This window comes from Pteropus alecto, unplaced genomic scaffold (genome assembly GCF_000325575.1).
Source record: "Pteropus alecto unplaced genomic scaffold, ASM32557v1 scaffold81, whole genome shotgun sequence".
Taxonomy (NCBI): domain Eukaryota; kingdom Metazoa; phylum Chordata; class Mammalia; order Chiroptera; family Pteropodidae; genus Pteropus; species Pteropus alecto.
Genome location: NW_006433378.1, coordinates 10,030,417 through 10,050,281, shown reverse-complemented (window position 1 = coordinate 10,050,281; position 19,865 = coordinate 10,030,417). Strand labels below are relative to the sequence as shown.

At 33.7% G+C, this 19,865-nt stretch overlaps 1 pseudogene; it reads left to right on the top strand.

Moving 5' to 3' along the window:
* Positions 1-4,263: 4,263 nt before the first annotated feature.
* On the top strand, positions 4,264-19,310 carry LOC102896165 (annotated as a pseudogene).
* The last annotated feature ends 555 nt before the right edge of the window (positions 19,311-19,865 follow it).

Sequence of the window (19,865 nt, the reverse complement as noted above, 5' to 3'; positions counted from 1 at the left end):
GTGTGGAAACACTCAAAAGATGTCAATTAAAAGAGAACTAGATTGGCTATATTAAGATCAAACAATGTAGATTTCACATTAAGAAAAATTACCAGAGATACAGAAAGGTATTTTATAATGACAAAAGGGTTAATTCTTTCAGAGTATACAATCATCATAAATATTTCTTTACTTAGCAGAGCTTCCAAATAGAAGAAGCAAAGCCATTCGAACTAAATGTTGCAATAGACAAATTTACAGTTACAGGTGGAAGTTTCAACACCTTTTTCTAAGTAAATGATTGAACGATTAATCAGAAAGTCAGTCATTCCACAGAAGACTCAAAGAATAATAAACCACTTTGACCTAATTGGCATTTAGGAAAGACTCCATCTGGTAACATGGGCAAACACATTCCTTTCAAGTATATGCAGGTAATTTGCAAATATAAGTTATATTCTTGGCTATAAAATAAGTTTCCTAAAATGTTGAGATGACAGTAAGAGGAATTGAGTTTACGCCAGTGCCCAAAATAATTATTTAAAAAAATTTTTTTTTTAAAACTTTACCCAACAGAAACTGGAGATCAGGAAATGAAGGACAGTGATCTCTGAGAGACAGTAAGCAAAGACAGCTAGCACTTTCCTTATCCCAGCTCACTCCCTTGAGAAAGCTGCTTGGCATTGGGGTAAGAAAGGGAACCCCAAGAAGATATTAGTGGTCTTCCTGATTTGAGAGACTATGAGGAGACCAAAGCAGCTGAAAGTTTCAGGACAAAGTACCAGTTTGCCAGAGCAATTTCAGACTTTAAACAACACATTATAAGTCATTAGTTTACTAGGTAGTTACATAGTCCACTCTTCTTATCTTGTTCAGGATATTTTAGGTGATCAGGAAACAAGAGTTTCTCCAAGCTTGAGGGTTTCTATTTCCTTGCTGTCTAAACTCCTTTTGCAAGTTTAAGGAAGGCTTTTAAAACTTTACTTTCTGGAATAACATATTCTGAGTTTAAAATATTTGACTCAGAATACGTTTCCACAATTTTGTATTTCCCAATCACTTATCTAGATCTTCATCTTTATCAGCTGGAGTGAGGATTTCATCATCCTATTCCTGCTCAATCTAAGTTAGAACTGTTTAGATAAGAGTGTTTTCAGAAAGCTGGGTCAATATAAAGTAGTGATTATTAACATGAAGGGAGAGAGGAAGATGTCAGAACCATTTGAGTTGTTTTTTAATCCTCACGACCCCTCCCTCACCCCAAGATTTGATGCTTTCCTTAGGTGTGCTTGAACTCAAGAGAAAAAAAAAAATACGAAAAAAAAAACCCAGCAGAAGTTTTGTTGTCACAGATATCTGGTTTTAGACACTTGTTCACAGTAGGAAACTCAAAAACTAGGAATTGTCAAGGCTATTTCACAAACCTCTTATTTACTCTGTGACTATGGGCAAAGTCCATATTCCTCCCTCTTCTTTAGTTTCTTCATTGGCAAGAATTGGTAAAATGGTAGACGACGCGTAGAGTAGTTGTAAAAATTGAATGAGGATATTGTTGTAAAGCTCATAGTATAGGCACTCACTCTTTAAACATTACTTCCCTTTGTTCTGGGTCTCAAATGGTCCTTCAAATTCTGTCTACTACTCTATCCAAATCAATAAAAACACACAAAAAAATTTTAAAAGATAAGTTTTTTGCCAAACAATACACGTAATAGAAAAGAATTGTACTGGGTAGTTTTCCAAGGGGGAAAATGTCAAAGTCAAAGTTTCTAAGTGCTAGAAAGTAAAGAGAGAACTGTTCATGGAAGGAATGGTAATTAACGCTTATTTATTCACTGAAAACCAGCTCAACCGGTAGGGCGGAGGAATCTATAGGTCTCTATGCTGTCTGTTTAAACAAGTCTCATTGTTCCTTTGTCTGGAAAATATCTTTAGTTATGTTCAGTAAGAATCTAACTTCGCAATTTTATTTAGATCATGTTTTTTTCAGAGCATAAGTGCTAGAACAGTTGATGCGAATACAGCATTTAGTAAGTAATGCTGTAAATTGAAAGTTTTCATTTTGCACCATCCCTTTTCCGTGCAGAAATCCCCTTAGCAATGCAGAAGGAGGTGGTCATCTAACCTCTAGACAGTGAACACACATGTGCACACACACACAGTTTAATTGATATGGATCAGTGCAATTAATCAGTAACAAATACAATAAATACGATCAGCCACAGTTGTGTATTAACTGAGATAGAACCTGATGTATGAAATGTCTCAAGAGAATAAGTAGTTATATCATAAACTGATAAATTTTCCTAAAAAAAATTGGATTTACTAAATCTCCTTAGTGTTCTTTATTTTAAAAGAATTTCAGCTCTAAGTGTTGCTTTCTCTAACTTACCAACCCATCACCCTTTCTGAAATATGTAGCTCAGTGTAACCTTCGCCATAAATCTTTACAATTTGTACATTATTATTATTCAGCTCTTTTATTGTACTGCTTCATAAAATATTTCAAAACCTTTATAGAAATTCCTTTAGCCTCTCTCCCCACTTCAAGGGGAAGTGTTCACTTAAACATATGTCCCCCATAGATGTGAGCACTTTGAAATCAGAAAACATATATTTTCACCTTTGCATTCCCAGCACCTAACACCATGTCAATAACATAGAAGGCAGCTACACTGATGTAGGCTGCTGGAACAGGGTTTGGATAGGTGCCGAGAGAATGTAGCTTGTTTCGAATAACCAATGTGGAAATGGAAAAGAAAGTTGATTATGGGCAAGTCAAAGAATCACTGAGCAGTGTGTTCACTGCCTATGTTTGAGACCACTCCTATTTTCTTCCTAGGATTTCTGTGTAAATTATAGAAATATAAAATTATCACAGGAGACAACCTATGAAGAAAAAAATCAAATCGCGTCATTTGTTAATGCTTATTAATATTTTAATTTTGTTTTGTTTTCTTGGATGTCTTTTTAGATATGACCTTCTGTCCAGATGGACAGTAGACAGACTTGATGTTTTGTCAAGTAATTGCAGTGTTGGTTATACTTTTGGCCAGATGCCCTGTATACCAAAATCCTGCAGCCTTTTTGAACGATTAATTATGGCCAAAATAACTGAGTCCTAAATGAAACTGAGTATGAAAAGAAGGTGATGTCCGTACCTGCCCAGTGCAGAGTCAGAGAGAAAAGACAGATACAGGTAGGCAAAGAGAGATAAAAGATCTGAAAGTTCAAGAAATTGTTCCAATAAAAATAAACAGTGATACTACATGGACATAACAGAAATCCATAGCTCCTATGGATTTCTACTTCTCATTAATTTGCAGACTGTTAAGAATAAAGACCTCAGAGCCAGAGGACCCGGTCCTAAATGATAGCTTTGGAAATATGTAGTGATGTGACCTTGAGAAAGAAAGCCTCTCATAATATTAGTTCTTTTATTTCACTGTTTATATATTTAAAGCGATATGAAGATTAAGTCATACAAGACTTAAACTTGGCATAGTATTTACTTGCAACTCAAGAAAATTCTTATGGAGTTTGAGCAACTAAACCCTTGGGTCACTTAATCCTAACTACCCATATTTTGTTATGCCACCGTTTTGAGAGATGGTTTCCAGGTTTTGTGGCTTTTAATTACTTTTGTGTGGAAGTGACACACATTAATTTCTGTCAGATTTCTTGTATGACAGTAATACTATTGAGGATCAAATAAAATTTAATTGTTTTAGTACACTGCCCAGGGTAGAGAGTAAGTGCTCAAAAACTGTTAGCTATCTCCACGATTGTTGCTTGATATTAATATACTTAGTATTATTCACTAATAATTATAATTACAGCAAGAGAATAAAATATTAAAATAATATAAAATTTACATGAGCATGTTCATCTTACTTTGTAAAAGTTCTCAATACTTTAAAAGTATTTGTTTTCCTCCTTGATGATATTTGTTATTTGAAGTGTGTACTTGGTCTTGTATTTTCCCATGGCCATTTTTTTAGATTAAGGATTCTGTACCTAGTAATTATGTAAAAAATGTTTTACTGACTGCCTAGCAACATAGCAAGGATATTGTCTGTGACAAAACTTGCATGCAATAAGTGCACTTTGTTTCACATAATTCTTTGTATTATTTCTGAACAGCTTATGAAATGACACACTGAGCAGTTCAGGAAGTTGCATAACACTTTACAATAAGGCCAAAAGGGAATAAAGTTTTGGTCTCTGAATAGTTCAACGTGTATTCGCTGTGCTGCCAAGTAGAAAGAGCAGAAAGGAAACATCATGGGAAAAAAGACTATTTGGCTTCTGATGGTGGGTGTTCTCGGGGCATATTATCTTTACACACCTCTCCCAGACAATATTGACGAGCCATGGAGAGTAACCTGGCAGGTGGTACCTGTGAAAATTGATAGATTTGGTAAGTATAGAATTTAATCGACTCTGAATATTTAACTGTTTAATCAGAAGGAAATAATTATCTGTTTTATTATTTTAAAAATTTTGTACTGTCTTGGAAGTTTTGCTCTTTAAACTTGCTTGCTGATTTTAAAATCTTTTTAAAATAGGGTTTGGATGGGTGCCGAGAGAATGTAGCTTGTTTCGAATAACCAATACTTTAACTATTCCTTCATGCAGACCCCTAACAGAATGAATATGGAAGAAGTGGCCAAGTAATTTTTATTTTAAATATTAAAAGAGAACACATGCTGAAAAAAGAGAAAAACAAAACTCTTATTGTGAGTTTTATGGCACGAATGTTGCCATGACAAAGTATTTTACAGTATAAACTCCATTAATGGTAGGATCGAGCGGCACTGTGATTAGTTACAGCGTTCTATGCAATAATCATGTATTTCTACATGAAAATGATTTCTTACTGAAATATGTGGAAACTGGACACATAATTTCCAGTAGAGGAGTGCGCTGCTGAGGTGACCAGGCATGGCTGGATGCCCGTCAAGTGTCTATGCCTGGCCTCCATAGACTTGTGTTTCTTTTCGAGCGAGGCTAATTACTTTAAAATGAAACCATACATCATCTTCTTTAATCACTGTAGCAAATTGCTTGTGGGGGAAAAATTTAAAAAGGTAATTCAAGGACAGTTGGCCTGAGTATTAAAACACTTACTTAGTTCTTTCCTTCCTTTGTTTAAAAGTGTTTGAACACTCTCTTCTGACATTTAACATAGCTCTAAATAAGTGCAATAATGTCATATTTTCATTTCCTTATTATTGATTTGTTCACTTTTAGTAATTTCATTAGCACATAAGTTGTTGGATTTGGGTCTAACTCGCTGGAATGCAGCTTCAAGTCTTATTTTTAAGAGTTATTCTTGTTATATTTAAAATATTAATTTTGATTCATTGTTTGGATTTATTTTATTATTTGGATTAGTTATGTGCATCAATATTTATAGATACACATTTACACACACAGTCATCTTGGTATGCCTTCTAAACAGTCATTTATTCTCTGATACTTTTTAATCTTTCTCTACATTTTTTTCCTTTTGTTTGTTCTTCTCATTTCTGTAATATATGATGCCTTCAGTTTATTGTTATTTGGTATTTGTTTCTAAAATTATTTTGTCTTTTTTTTCTTATTCCCTTTCTGAGTTCTAATGGTACCAGTTTTTAGTCTCTCATCCTTTTGACTAGCGATCACCTCTAAATATCTACTTATATCTTCCTCTAATGTGTATTTCTGCTTTGTGACATTTCTTGTTATTTAAAAATTTATTTTATAATACTGTGTAATACACCTTATCCACTTTGTAGCAACTTTTCCCTAGTTTGTTTTTTTCATGTGTTAAAGACTTACTATTTTTCTTATAGTATACAGTACCTTTCATGAATGTTATTTAAACAACTATTGGATTATTTCCAATTAAATGATATGGCTTTTCTTGTACAAACTATTTTAAGAATGCCCTAGACTAGAGGTAGGGTCAAAACTTTTTTTCTTTCAGTTTTTGTGCTCAAGGACTCATTGCTATGATTTATGTGTATATATATGTATATATGTATTTATATATCTCTATCTTTATAAATTCTCACCTTTTTAATCCTCTCTAGCCCTCCTGAATCTCCTGATCCAATATTACTGTTGTTAGCAAAAGATACAATCATGTTTTCCCAGCATTATCCTCCATTTTAGAAGTTCTTTCTGAGATCAGTTACCTCTGGACTTTCCTGGGTGATTTCTGAGTTGCTTGACCTACTTCTCTCAGTAAACAGGCTTTCTTATGTTTCCTGCTCCTAGAAGCCTTTGATCATTATGAGGCTCTTTAATTCTTGGAGTAAATATTTATTATCTTTTTGTAGGATCTGCCTCCTTTAAGGTTCTGATCTCTCCTTTCTTGCCTTGCGTACTGCCCTGATACCATGGTTTTCTGTGCAGTTCTGCAGATTTCAGTTGCTTTGATCCAATACTACACATAATTTGTACTTCATGGGTTTTGTGTGACCCTTAGTTCCTGGCAGAAATAATTTATCTTTGTGAATATTATTAATGTGTTGCTTTCTTTCTTGCTCTGTGTGCTCTCCTACAGAAGAAAAATATAGATTTACCCTAAAGCTCTCGTTTCCTTTAAAAAAATTTTCCCTCTATCATTCGATATTTCAAATTTACATCAAAAATTGCTTCTAGGGTTTAGAGTTGGTATAAAGAGAGTAGGCTAATTTAAGAAGATATGTCCATTAAGCTATTGCTCTAATTCATCATACTTCACTAATAGGAAGAAAATCAAAGAAAGTATGAAACCCTGGTTATTCAATTCAAATTACAGGGACATGGGACAATATTTTTAGCAATCTGAAGTGAGTCTCCTGTAGACAGCATATGTAAGGGTTATATTTTCTAATCCATTTAACAAGCTATGTCTTTTGATAGGAGGATTTAATCCATTTACATTTAAAGTAATTATTGATAGATATCTGGTTATCACCATTTTGTTATTTATATTTTTGATCCTTTGTTTTCTTCTTAAGTGCTTCTAACATTTCTTGTAATATTGGTTTGGTGGCGATGAACTCCTTTTGCTTTTTCCTGTCTAGAAAACTCTTTATCTGTCCTTTGATTCTAAATGATAGTTTGCTGGGTAATCTTGGTTGTAGATCCTTGCTTTTCATCACTTTGAATATTTCATGCCAATCCCTTCCGGCCAGCAAAGTTTCTGTTGAGAAATCAGCTGACAGTCTTATGGGAGCACCCTTGAAGGTAACTAACTGCTTTTCTCTTGCTGCTTTTAAGATTCTCTTTTTGTCTTTAACCTTTGACATTTTAATTATGATGTGTCTTGGTGTGGGCCTCTTTGGGTTCATCTTGTTTGAGACTCTCTGTGCTTCATGGCCTTGGATGTCTATTTCCTTCATCAAGTTAGGGAAACCTTTCATCACTATTTCTTCAAATAGATTTTAACTCCTTACTCTCTCTTCTCCTTCCAGTATCCCTATGATGAGAATGTCAGTGTGCTTGATGCTGTCCCAGAGGCCCCTTAAACTGTTATTGTTATTTTTTGGATTCTTTTTTCTTTTTGCTGTTCTGATTGGGCATTTTCTGCTACCTTCTAAATCTTCTTCATGTAATGTACTGTTGATTCTCTCTATTGTATTCTTTCTTTTTTTTTTATTATAGTGACATTGATTAACAAAATTCAGTGAGTTTCAATTGTACAATTCAACAATAAGTCATGTATACATTACATTGTGTGTTCACCGTTCATAGTTAGATTTATTTCTGTCACCATATATTTGATCCCTTTTACCCCATCTACCTCCCCCCTTCCCCTCTATCCTCTGGCAACCACTAATTTACTGTCCATGTCCATGAGACTCTCTTTGTCGTGCTTGTTTGTTACTTTTAGATTTATATACCACATATAAGTGATATGACCTGGTTTTCAACTTTTTCTGTCTGGCTTATTTCACATTACATTATTATCTCGATTCATCCATGTTGTCGCAAATGGCAGTATTTCATCTCTTCTTATGGCTGAATAATAGTCCATTGTATATATGTACCACATATTCTTTATACTGTCACCTATCGTAGGACACTTTGGTTGCATCCACATCCTGGCCACCAGGAATAGTGCTGCTATGAACATTGGTGTGCAAACTCGGATATGAGTTTTCAAGTCTTTGGGGTAAATACTGAGTAGAGGGATTGCTGGGTCATATGGTAGATCAATTCTTAGTTCTTTGAGGAAACTCCATACTGTTTTCCATAGAGGTTGAACCAATTTGCAGTCTCACCAGCAGTCTTTTAAGGTTCTATTTTCTCCACATCCTCTCCAACACTTGTTATTTCTTGTCCTGTTAATAATAGCCATTCTAACAGGTGTGAAATGGTATCTCATTGTGGTTTTGATTTGCATTTCCCTAATAGCTAGTGATGTCTTCTTGGGAGAAGTGTCTTTTCAGGTCCTCTGCCCATTTTTTAATTGTATTGTTTTGTTGTTGTTGTTGTTGTTATTGAATTGTATGAGTTCTTTGTATATTTTGGATATCAGGTCCTTATCAGATGCATTGTTTGCAAATGTATTTTCCCATTCAGATGATTGTCTCTTTGAATTATTGATAGTTTCTTTTGCTATGCAGAAGCTTTTTAGTTTGATATAGTCCAATTCATTTATTTTTGCTTTTACTTCCTGTTGTATTTTTGCCTTTGAGGTCAAATTTATAAAATCTTCTTTAAGTCCAAGGTCCATGAGTTCATCTATGCAATTTATTGTTTCAGGTCTTATATTCAGGTGTTAATTCATTTTGAGTTTATTTTGGTGTGTGGTGAGAGACACAATAGTCTAGTATCATTCTTTTGCAGGTGGCTTTCTAGTTTTCCCAGTACCATTTATTGAAGAGGCTTTCCTTTCTTCATGGTATGTTTTTGGCTCCTTTGCTGAAAATAATTTGCCCATATAAATGGGGGTTTACTTCTGGAATCTCGATTCTGTTCCATCTGTCTGTGTGTCTGTTGTTGTGCCAGTACCATGCTGTGCTGATTATGGTTGTTTTGTAGTATAATTTGAAGTCAAGCAGAGTTATACTTCCAGACTTGTTCTTTTTTCTCAGGATAGCTTTGAGGATTCGGGGTCTTTTGTGCTTCTGCATAAATCTGATGATATTTTGTTCTTTTTCTTTAAAAAGTGCCAATAGGATTTTGATGGGGATTGCATTAAATCTGTATAATGCATTAGGTAATAAAATCATTTTAACTATGTTGGTTCTTCCAATCTAAGAGCAAAAAATATCTTTACATTTCTATGTGTCTTCTTCGATTTTTTTTAATAGATCTTATAGTTTTTCATTATATAGGTCCTTCACATGTTTCTTTAGGTTTATTCCTAGGTATTTTGTTCTTTTTGTCGCAATTGCAAAAGGAATTGTTTTTTCCATTTTTTTCTCTGACAATTTGTTATTAGTATAGGACTGCTATAAGTTTTTGATCATTGAGATTGTATCCGGAAAATTTACTGTATTTGTTTATTGTTTCTAATACTTTTTTAGTGGAATCTTTAGGGTTTTCTTTATAGAGAATCATGTCATCCACAAATAGTGACAGTTCGACTTCTTCATTTCCTATTCGAATGCCTTTTGTTTCTTTCTTTTGCCCGACTGTACTCACTTGGACCTCCAACGTTATATTGAATAACAGTGGTGATAGCGGACAATCTTGTCTTGTTCCTAATCTTAGAGGAAAAGTTTTTAATTTTTAACCATTAAGTATAATATTGGCTGAGGGTTTGTCATATATAGCCTTTATTATGTTGAGGTATTTTCCTTATATGCCTATTTTATTAAGTGTTTTGATCATAAATGGATGCTGTATCTTGCCAAAGGCTTTTTCTGCATCTATTGATATGATCATATGATTCTTATTCTTTATTTTGTTTATGTGGTGTACCACATTAATTGATTTCCATATGTTAAACTATCCCTGTGCCCTTGGGAGAAAGCCCAACTGATCATGATGTATAATCTTTTTAATATGTTGTTGTATTAGGTTCGCGGGTACCTTATTTAGGACTTTTGCATCTGTGTTCATGAGAGATATCGGTCTATAGTTTTCTTTTTGTGTGTGTATCTTTATCAGGTTTTGATATCAGGGAAACATTGGCCTCATAAAATGAGATGGGAAGTGTTGCCTCCTCTTTGACTTTTTGGAAGAGTTTGAGGAGAATAGGTATTAAATCTTCTTTGAATCTTTGGTAGAATTTACTGGTGAAGCCATCTGGTCCTGGACTTTTACTCTTTTTGATGATTATAGGTTTTTGATGATTGTTTCAATTTCCATACTGCGATCAGTCTATTTAGATTTTCCAGTTCTTCTTGATTCATACTCAAAAGGTTGTATATTTCTAAGAACTTGCCCATTTCTTCTACATTATTAAATTTAGTGTTCTATACTTTTTCATAGTATTCGTGTATGATTCTTTGTATTTCTGCAATATCTGTTGAAACTTCTCTTTCATTCTTGATTTTGTTCATCTGTGTCTTCTCTTTTTTTTAGTGAGTCTTGTCAGCAGTCTGTGAATTTTATCAATCTTTTCAAAGAACTAGCTCTTTGTTGCATTTATTTTTTTCTATTATTTTCTTTGTTCTCAATTTCCTTTAATTCTGCTCTAATTTTAATGATTTCCTTCCTTCTGCTGATTTTGGGCTTCATATTTTTCTTCTTTTTCCTAGTCTTTTTAAGATGAAGTGTTAGGTTGTTTATTTGGGCTTGTTCTTGTTCCTTTTTTTTTTTTCTTTTTTTTTTTTGAGGTAGGCCAGTAATAATATGAACTTTCCTCTTATTCCCGCTTTTCCTGTGTCCCAAAAAGTTTTGATATGGTGTACTATCATTGTCATTTGTTTCTATTTATCTCTCGATCTCTCTTTTATTTCTTCTATGACCCAGTCATTCCTTAGTAGCATATTGTTTCATTTCCATGTATTTGTGGTTTTTCCCAATTTCTTTTTACTGTTGACCTCTGACTTCAAAGCATTATGATTAGAGAATATAGTTGGTATGATTTCAATCCTCTTATATTTCTTGGGGCTAGTTTTGTGTCCCAGTATGTGGTCAATCCTTGAGAATGTTCCATGTGCACTAGAGAAGAATGTTTAAGCAGCTGTTTTGGGGATAAAAGGCTCTGTAAATGTCAATTATGCCTCGTTGGTCTAATGTGTCATTTAAGGATGTTATTTCCTTATTGATTTTCTGTTTGGATGACCTGTCCATATCTGACAGTGGGGTATTTAGGTCCCCTACTATGATAGTGTTTTGGTCTGTTTCTCTCTTTAGTTCTGTTAGTAATTGTCTTATATATTTTGAGGCTCCCTGATTGGGAACATAGATATTAATAAGTGTTATGTCTTCTGGTGTATGATCACCTTATCATTATGAAGCGTCTCTCAATATCTTTCTTTATTTTTTTTTATTTTGAAGTCTATCTGGTCCAATATTATTACCGTTCCTCCCTCTTTTCTCTGAATGCCTTTTGCTTGAAATATCATTTTCTACCTTTTCACTTTGAATCTGTATTTGTCTTTGTAACTGAGATGTGTCTCCTGGAGGCAGCATATTGTTGGGTTTTCTTTTCGATCCAATCTGCAACTCTGTGCCTCTTTATTGGTGAGTTCAGTCCATTTACATTTAGAGTGATTATTGAAATACAAGATTTTCCTATAGCCATTTTATCTTTTGCTTTCTGGTAGCTCAGTGTTCCCATTGTTTCCTTGTCTTTGCGTTTCTGTCTGTTATTTTAATTTGGTTGGGTTTTATGGATTTTCCCTCTGGTCCTTCTTATTTTATGTTATGTACTTCAGTCCTTGGTATTTGACGTGAGGTTACCATTAAGAATATGTAAAGGATAGCTATATTTACATACAGTTTACATATAAATACAGTAGTCCATTTTCTTTGTGTGTGCCTTATCTCCAGTCCCCTTTGCAAATCTGAATTTTCAATTCCTCTTCTTTTCTATTATCATTGTCTCAAATTGTCCCTATGTATGCTAAACATTCATTTCTATCTTGCAATAGCAATTCTCTTCTCATTGTTTAAGCTAATAATACCCTGTTCCTGATAAGAGTTGCAGTATTCTGCATCTGTGCCTGCTAGTCATCTTACTCATTGTTATGTTTTTTGTGTTATTGTTTTTCAGGTGGGCTGACTCATTCCAGTATTCCTTGTAATGCAGACCTCATAGTGGAGAATTCCCTCAGTTTTTGTATGTCTGTAAAGGTCTTTATTTCTTTCTTAATATCTGAAGGAGAGCTTTGCTGGATACATTATTCTTGTGTGGCAATTCCTTCCATTTAACTATTTGAATACTTGGTTTCACTCTTTTCTTGCTTATGTTTGTGCTGAGAAGTCCAATGATAGTCTAATGGGTTTTCCTTTATTGATTACTGTCTTTTTTTCCTCTGGCTGATCTTTCTTTGTTATTCATTTTTGATAACTTTAATATAATGTTTAATATAATATAATATTAATATTAATTAATATAATATAACTTTAATATAATGTTTATTGGAGAAGGCCTTTTTGGGTTGAGATCATGTGGTGTTCTGTTAGCTTCTTGAATTCAAACCTCTAGCTCATTCCTTAGATTTGGGAAATTCTCAACTCTTTGAATATGCTCTCTGATCCTTCTCCTTTTCTTCTCCTTCTGGAATACCCATTATTCTTATGTTGCCTTTCCTGATAGTGTCAGCTAGTTCTTTTAGTTCTTTTTCATTATTTTTGATGTTTCAGTCTCTTTCTTCTTCCTTCTGAATTATTTCTAGATTTCTGTCCTCAATATCACTGAGCCTTTCCTCCATTTAATCTACTCTATTTCCTAAACTTGCTATTTCACTCTTCATCTTTTAGTGTGTTCTTCATCTCCAGAAGTTCTAGTTGGCTCTTTTTTAGCATTTCAATCTCCTCCCTTAAAAAAAAAAAATTCTACTAGTCTAATTTTTTTCTTAATTCCTGGAATTGTTGATCTGAGTTATTTTGTATCTTATGAGTTTTTTCAGAAGTACAATCCTGAATTCTCTGTCATTTAAATAGCATATTTCTATGTCTTTTAGCTTATTTTCTGAAGATTTTTCTCTTTCTTTCTGAGCTGCCTTGTCACCCTGATTGTATATGGTGTTTGATGGACTGTTTCTCTTCCTGGGCATTAATGGCAGTGTACTCACATATATTTTTTTTTTTCTCCCCAGCAGAGGTCTCTCTTTAGCCTGTGGCTAAAATGTTTTCTTTGCTTTACAGAAGGTGGCATCCAAACCTCTTGGATTTCTGCTTTGAAACTAATAATGCCTTTTTTTTTCTGGTAAACATTCAATCATGATCGCTACCCTCAGTCTCAGTCCCTGTCAATGGTACCAACAGTGGGTTTTTGTTTTCATAGTGTTTGCACAAATCCCCCTGGGAATCTGTGGTGTCAGGTCTGGGAGGATATGGGGTGGAGGAAGGGCACTGTCTGGGATGGTGGGTGGGGGCTGCTGCTAGTCTCTGTGTCTCAGCCTCTCGCTTTGCAACCATGGCTGTTAAGACTCAGCTGTTGCCCATCCACACTTAGTTCTCCCTCCGCTTTCTGCCCCGATCCCTGGACTCTGCTGCATGGAACTTGTAGATCCCTCAGGTAGGGCCGTTCAGGAAACTGGCCACAATTTCTCCCTTCCCCGTCCTCCTGTAGGGAGCTCTGGCTGCAAGAGGCAGTTTCTTTGTTCCTCCTTATCTACCCCCTGGACTCCCATGGTTCTGACCTCTGGTAGCTCTTATGTGCAGATCAGGTGCTCAGACGTTCTCGTGTACAGGTTCGGTGTTATTTGTTGAGTTTTAGATATTCAGCTTATTGTTGTTTCGAAGAGAGAGACCCAGGGACGTCTGTCACTCCACCATGCTTCTTACTTCACTGTATTTTTTATTTCTTGCTGCTTCTTCTTTATGTTTTCTATCTCTATTTTTATGTTTTCTATCTTTTTGTTAAAGCTCTCACTGAGTTCATCTACTCTTCCTCTAAGTTCTGAGAATCCCTCCTAGACTATATTCTCTACCAATCATAGTTTGTTTTAGAATATAGACACTACTATAAGATCTCAACAGAAATAGATTAAGAATATAGAATTTGAGATAGACAACCTTTAGAGTGTGGAAGTGAAGAGAAGCCACCAATAATTCTAGCTGCTTCCATTACCGAAGTGATAATTCTCAGGGCAACAAGAAGCATGAAAAGCCACATATGTTAATGTCCACATGAATGTCCGCAGTGACCCAAAGAAAATAACAGCTTTTCTTTCATTTCTGCTACCTCAGTCATTTAAGAGTGCCTCTCTGTGTCATAATTAAATCTAGTAAGTAGTTCTTGGAATTATACTTCCCTTTTAGGGGCAAGGTGGGCATGATTCTGTGTTGAAAATAGACAATTTTTCTTATTCTTTTTCTACTTACTTTATCTCCATTCAATTGGAAAGCTATTTAATTGGTCACCTAAAACTATAGTCCACAAAATTAAGACCGAAAAAACATGTCTTTTTGATTCTTTGAATTCCAACATTATTAGGTTCTTCATGATTTGGCTCACACTTACCTTTTGGGGTCCTTTTTCTTTCATGTATCCCAGTGTGGACCTGGTTTCATAGCTTTACTAAACTACCTGCATTTCTCCAACTATAATAGGAAAGACCTTTTATCTGTATCTTTGCCCTAGAGTAAGATTTCCTCCTTTGTTTGTTTGGCCAAACTCTACCCCCCACCCCCACCCCACCCCGGCCAGTACTCATGGCAGAGGTCACTTACTATTTGAAAACTCCTTCCCCAGGTTTTGTGTCCTGGCAAGTAGTTTATCTCCCTATTGAGCTTTGGCTGAGTTCTTTGTACATGTCTATGAGACATGCAGTTATGCTGTTTTATAACTGATTGTATGTCCATTTCTCCCACTTGACTCTGAGTTTATTTGGAAAATTTACCTTATCTTTGTACTCAAAGTAGAAAGCATAGAATCTGCCAAGTTATAATCCTTCAAGATTCTTTAAATTTCTCTCTCTTTTTTTTTGTTTTTTACCTGAGGCAACTATTGTGGTAAAGATTCTGAATCTCCCATATTTCTAACTGTGTCATTCAGATTCACCTGTGACAGTATGACAGATCATTGGGAGCATATATGCATATTTCTATGTTTATAAACAACATTGACATTTGATGTTTGTAACATGGTGCTTGTTTTTCTTTCTCTCTTTTTAGGCTCTGTTTGCTGAACTATTGGGAATCAGCCATTTCTTAAACATTGTGATGTTCTTTATGAGCTTTCATGAAGTCCCAGCCACATCTGATGAAAATGTCACTGTGATGGAGACAACTTTCAACAATATTCCTGTCTATATATATATATATACCAAACCGAAAATTAGAAGCACTACGAAGGGGCTTATTTTATATTCATAGTGGTGGTTGGGGTATACTGAAGGCTGGTAGGTGCCCCTTGTAGAAAATTTTTGTTTATCATATAGCATACATTTTATATTTACTCTGAAATATCTTGTAAACATTAAAATAGATAATGGGTTTGAAATTTATTTCTTTAAAGTTTCATTAGTTTAAAAAAAATTATTTTTAAGTCATGGCTTCCTAAAAGTCAGGGAGTTATATTTATGGGTTTATTCTTTCAACACCTAACACCTGCTCATTGAAGGGAGCGGAGATTAATCTCAAAGAGAATTAAGTTGGCTTAAATTATTACTGTGAAAATGTGGGAACAAGAAAATTGACAATACACATTTAAAAGGATCGCTGAGCAGAAGAATTCATATTCTATAGCTATGATGAAATATTAGAAATATTTTCCCAGAACGTTTCACTGAGGAACAAGGTGTAGTCACGGGCTTTCTGCTGAAGTAAACACCCATTAACTCATTTGTCAGACTTTGATTTTATTTTCTTTTATTTCAGCTTTCTTTAATTATGACTCTCTGTCAAGATGAACAGCTGATAAACTTGATGCTGTCATCATTTTAACTAAGTAAGAGCACTTTTGGTTTGTTTGGGTAAGATGTTCTCAGCTGTCCTGGTCATTCCTTGGGTATGCCTGGTGTGTTTCAAATGAAATTGAGTGGATGAGAATAGAAAAAGTGAGTTTGAGCATGACAAGAAAAAGTAACAGGAAAAAGAGTTGCATATTTGGGTAAAGCGGGGATCAAAAACAGAAGTCAAGAAACTATTAGTATAAAATTAAATTGTTGACTCTAATGAACAAATGACCTTTGCTAGATTTCTAGCCTACAATAATTAGTAGAGTGAATAAGGAGGGCTTTGGAGTCAGAGAATCAGGTTCAAAGCCTGGTTCTAGAATTAACTGGATAAATTTGAACCAGTTAAAGCTCAATTAAATCTCATTTTAGCTGTTTACTCATATGTAAACTAGGAGTCATAATATTTTCTGTATCATAGGGTTGTTTTGAGAATTAGGTGATAAAATACAATTAAAGCAATTGGTGTAGTATATTTCATGGTATAATCCTTCATTAAAAGCAATTAGTCACAAAATAAGATGGGAATACAGGTGAAAAAATCTATTTTAAAAAGCATTCTAGATCAATAATCAATAATAGAAAATGAAGAAACTACGAGAGTAACTACATGCCAACTTGATCATTAGATTAAATTGGAATAGAATAATCCCTAAGATTTGTTTGATATTTATTAGTTAGTATTAAAGTATAATGATTACAAAGAAAATAATATTCTGGGAGAAGTTTAGTTAGTTATCCCCTTGGATTTTTATTTTTTTCTTATATCTAACCCAAGTTTTGTATTCAAGCCTTTACTAGTGTAAAAGTTTTGAAATCAAGCATTATCATTAGGATTAAGTCTGTCTTTGGATTCATTGTGATCCAAAATATGTTTGTTAAAGAAAAATTTTACTTTTGATTTTAGTGTCAAAGTGCATACACACACATTTTTATTAAAAATATTAACTTAAAGAACTTTGTTTTTTTTTTTTTCCTGCCCACAGCTACAGATCAATGCCTAAATATCACTTTCCAATCGAATTTGAAGGTGTATGTAACTCATTAAAGTGGCTCTTACACCAAGATGTTCTTGACAAATATGGCATAGATCCTAAAAGAATTGGTATTTCTGGAGACAGTGCTGGAGGAAATTTAGCTGCAGCAGTGACTCGGCAGGTTTGTTGCTCAGATTTTTAAACATTAAATGATAGATCATTGGTTTAAACATAATCCATATGGTCAGGTAAGTATCATATAGTATTACTACAGTAGGGGATGTATTTGTGAAATTGATGACATCAATCACAATAACTAGAGAATCAGATGATTTCAGTATTCTTCAGTGGAGTATGCTAAAACTTGCATGAAAACTGTTGTCATCAGAATAATCAGATTGCCTATTGACAAAAACATTAGCAGGTTCATAAATACTATTTACTGTGGAAGGAGTCATAATCTTCAGATATCAATTATTACACTATTTCTATGACATTTAGCTAAAACTGGATACCTATTAGCTATCAATTCAATGTGATACATAATTATAATTAGCTTATCGTATTACAAGTAAAATTGTTTTTTTACCAGTTTACCTGACCTAAGAAATAAAGTTAGCACTGATGGCTTAGAAGCAATATTCTTATAGGAAAAAAAAATTCTTATAGATTTACAAATGAATGTCTGTAATTTAATAACATTCTAATCATAAATATTACAAATAAATTTATTGTGCAACAAAACAAACCTTGCTGCTGATTTTATTACTCGTTTTCCTACATATTTTAAAGTGCATAAATTTTGGCTATTGGTATATAACCTTCTCATGATATCTAGCCAAAAGAAAGATAATGGGCCAATTACACTCAAAAAACTAAGAGATTGCTATCATGAATATCCAATAATTACTACTTATGACCCTATACCTGTGGCTCTCTAATTTTTGCATGCATCAGAATCACTGAAAGACTTGTTAAAACAAAAATTTCTAGTTCCTCCCTGCCCAATTCAGTGAGTCTGGGCTACAGCCTAAGAATTTGCATTTCTAACAAATCCTCAAGTAAAGTAGATGCTAGTGTCCCAGGGATCCTACTTTGAGAAGCTAATCTATGAGACACCGAGGGTCATTCCAACTTGCAGGACCAAGTAAATGTGCATAAAAACATCAGCTAAACTATATTGCTCAATATTACTGATTCCTAAATATTTTTGGCCATGTACTCTATTAATAGAAAACTTTTAGTACACCTCAAATACGTACATATTGATTTATAGATAAATTTGTCTTAATGCACTAGTGTAATTTGAATATTTAAAACCTATAAACTTAATATTTATGTTTTAAATATTTATGTTTTAAAAACATATAAACTTTATATGTTTTAAATATTCAAATTACACTAGTGCATTAAGACAAATTTATAAAAGGACAGATAAAAAATATTAAAAAACATATAAATATTAATGAATTAGACTTTTGCCCAGGATTCATCTGTTTAGTGCCAGAACCAAATTAGAATTCCTAGTTATATGGTATTTCTCTTAAATGTCAATACTTGTTGCTATAATTGTATATATGTATATATACATGTTTTACTTTAAAAAATCTGTTCAGATTGACATTCTTGGCTGTAAGAGTAGGTACTTTGCTTTTTGAGATTTTGAATTTATTGCATATTAATTTATTGTATATAAAGGAAAACATATTTTAAATAAAAGATCTTATTTCAACAACTTACTTCAAATTAGTTTCAGTTTATAGATGACTCAGATGTCAAGATCAAACTCAAGATCCAGTCTTAAATTTATCCTGCCCTTCAGCCTCTTGATATGGATTTACCATCATATCGGGAAAACTCATATTCCACCTCTGCCCAAATCATTAATGGTCAGAGTATGAAGTGAATACTTTACCACGGACAGAACACTTGAAAAAGCCATGCTTTTCAATCAACATGTACCAGTGGAATCAAGCCATCTATTAAAATTTGTTAATTGGAGTTCTTTGCTCCCTGAGAAGTTTAAGAAAGGATACTTTTATAACAGTCCAATTCATGGTACTTATGAGCTAGCTAAAAAGTATCCAGGGTTTCTAGATGTGAGGGCAGCCCCCTTGTTGTCTGATGACAACAAATTACATAGCTTACTTTCAACCTATGTCATTACCTGTCAACATGATGTCTTAAGAGATGATGGATCATGTACGTCACCCGACTTCAGAACGCTAGAGTTAGAGTGACCCATAAACACGTTGAGGATGGATTCCATGGAGTACTTTACTTTCAAGGATTAGGAATTACAAATAGAATAGAAAATCAGTATATGAGTTGGCTAAGTGAAAATCTATAGCAAAAATCTCAGCAGTGGATCATAAAAATTTATATGTCTCATTCTAGAAAACAAATTAGTGAGAATCAAAAAGTTATGTTTGAATCGAAGTTTATCATCTGTGACCTTTCTAAGGACCTCATAGCCATTGTGTTATTTTAAGCCAGTGAATTCTTCTCTATTTAATCCTTATTTTGTTGTTTACTCATTTCTGTGCTTTAGAAAATACCTATATTTCCTATTTTTTTATATAAAAATCCTTAACCCTGACGTTTACTTTACATCATAGACAAAAATTAACACAAAATTAATCAGTTATATATAAAAAAACTAAATTTTAAACTTCTAGGACAAAACAAAAGAGAAAAATCTTTGTGAGCTTTTGTTAGGCAAATATTTCTTAGCGCATGGGACAGAAAAGGCACCAGATATAAAAGAAAAATAGATAAATTGGGCTTTATAAAAATTTAAGCCTTTTATTCTTTGAAAGACACTATTAGACAATGAAAAGACAAGACACAGACTAAGAGAAAATATTCATGAAATATATATGTGATGATGAATTTGAGTTTAGAG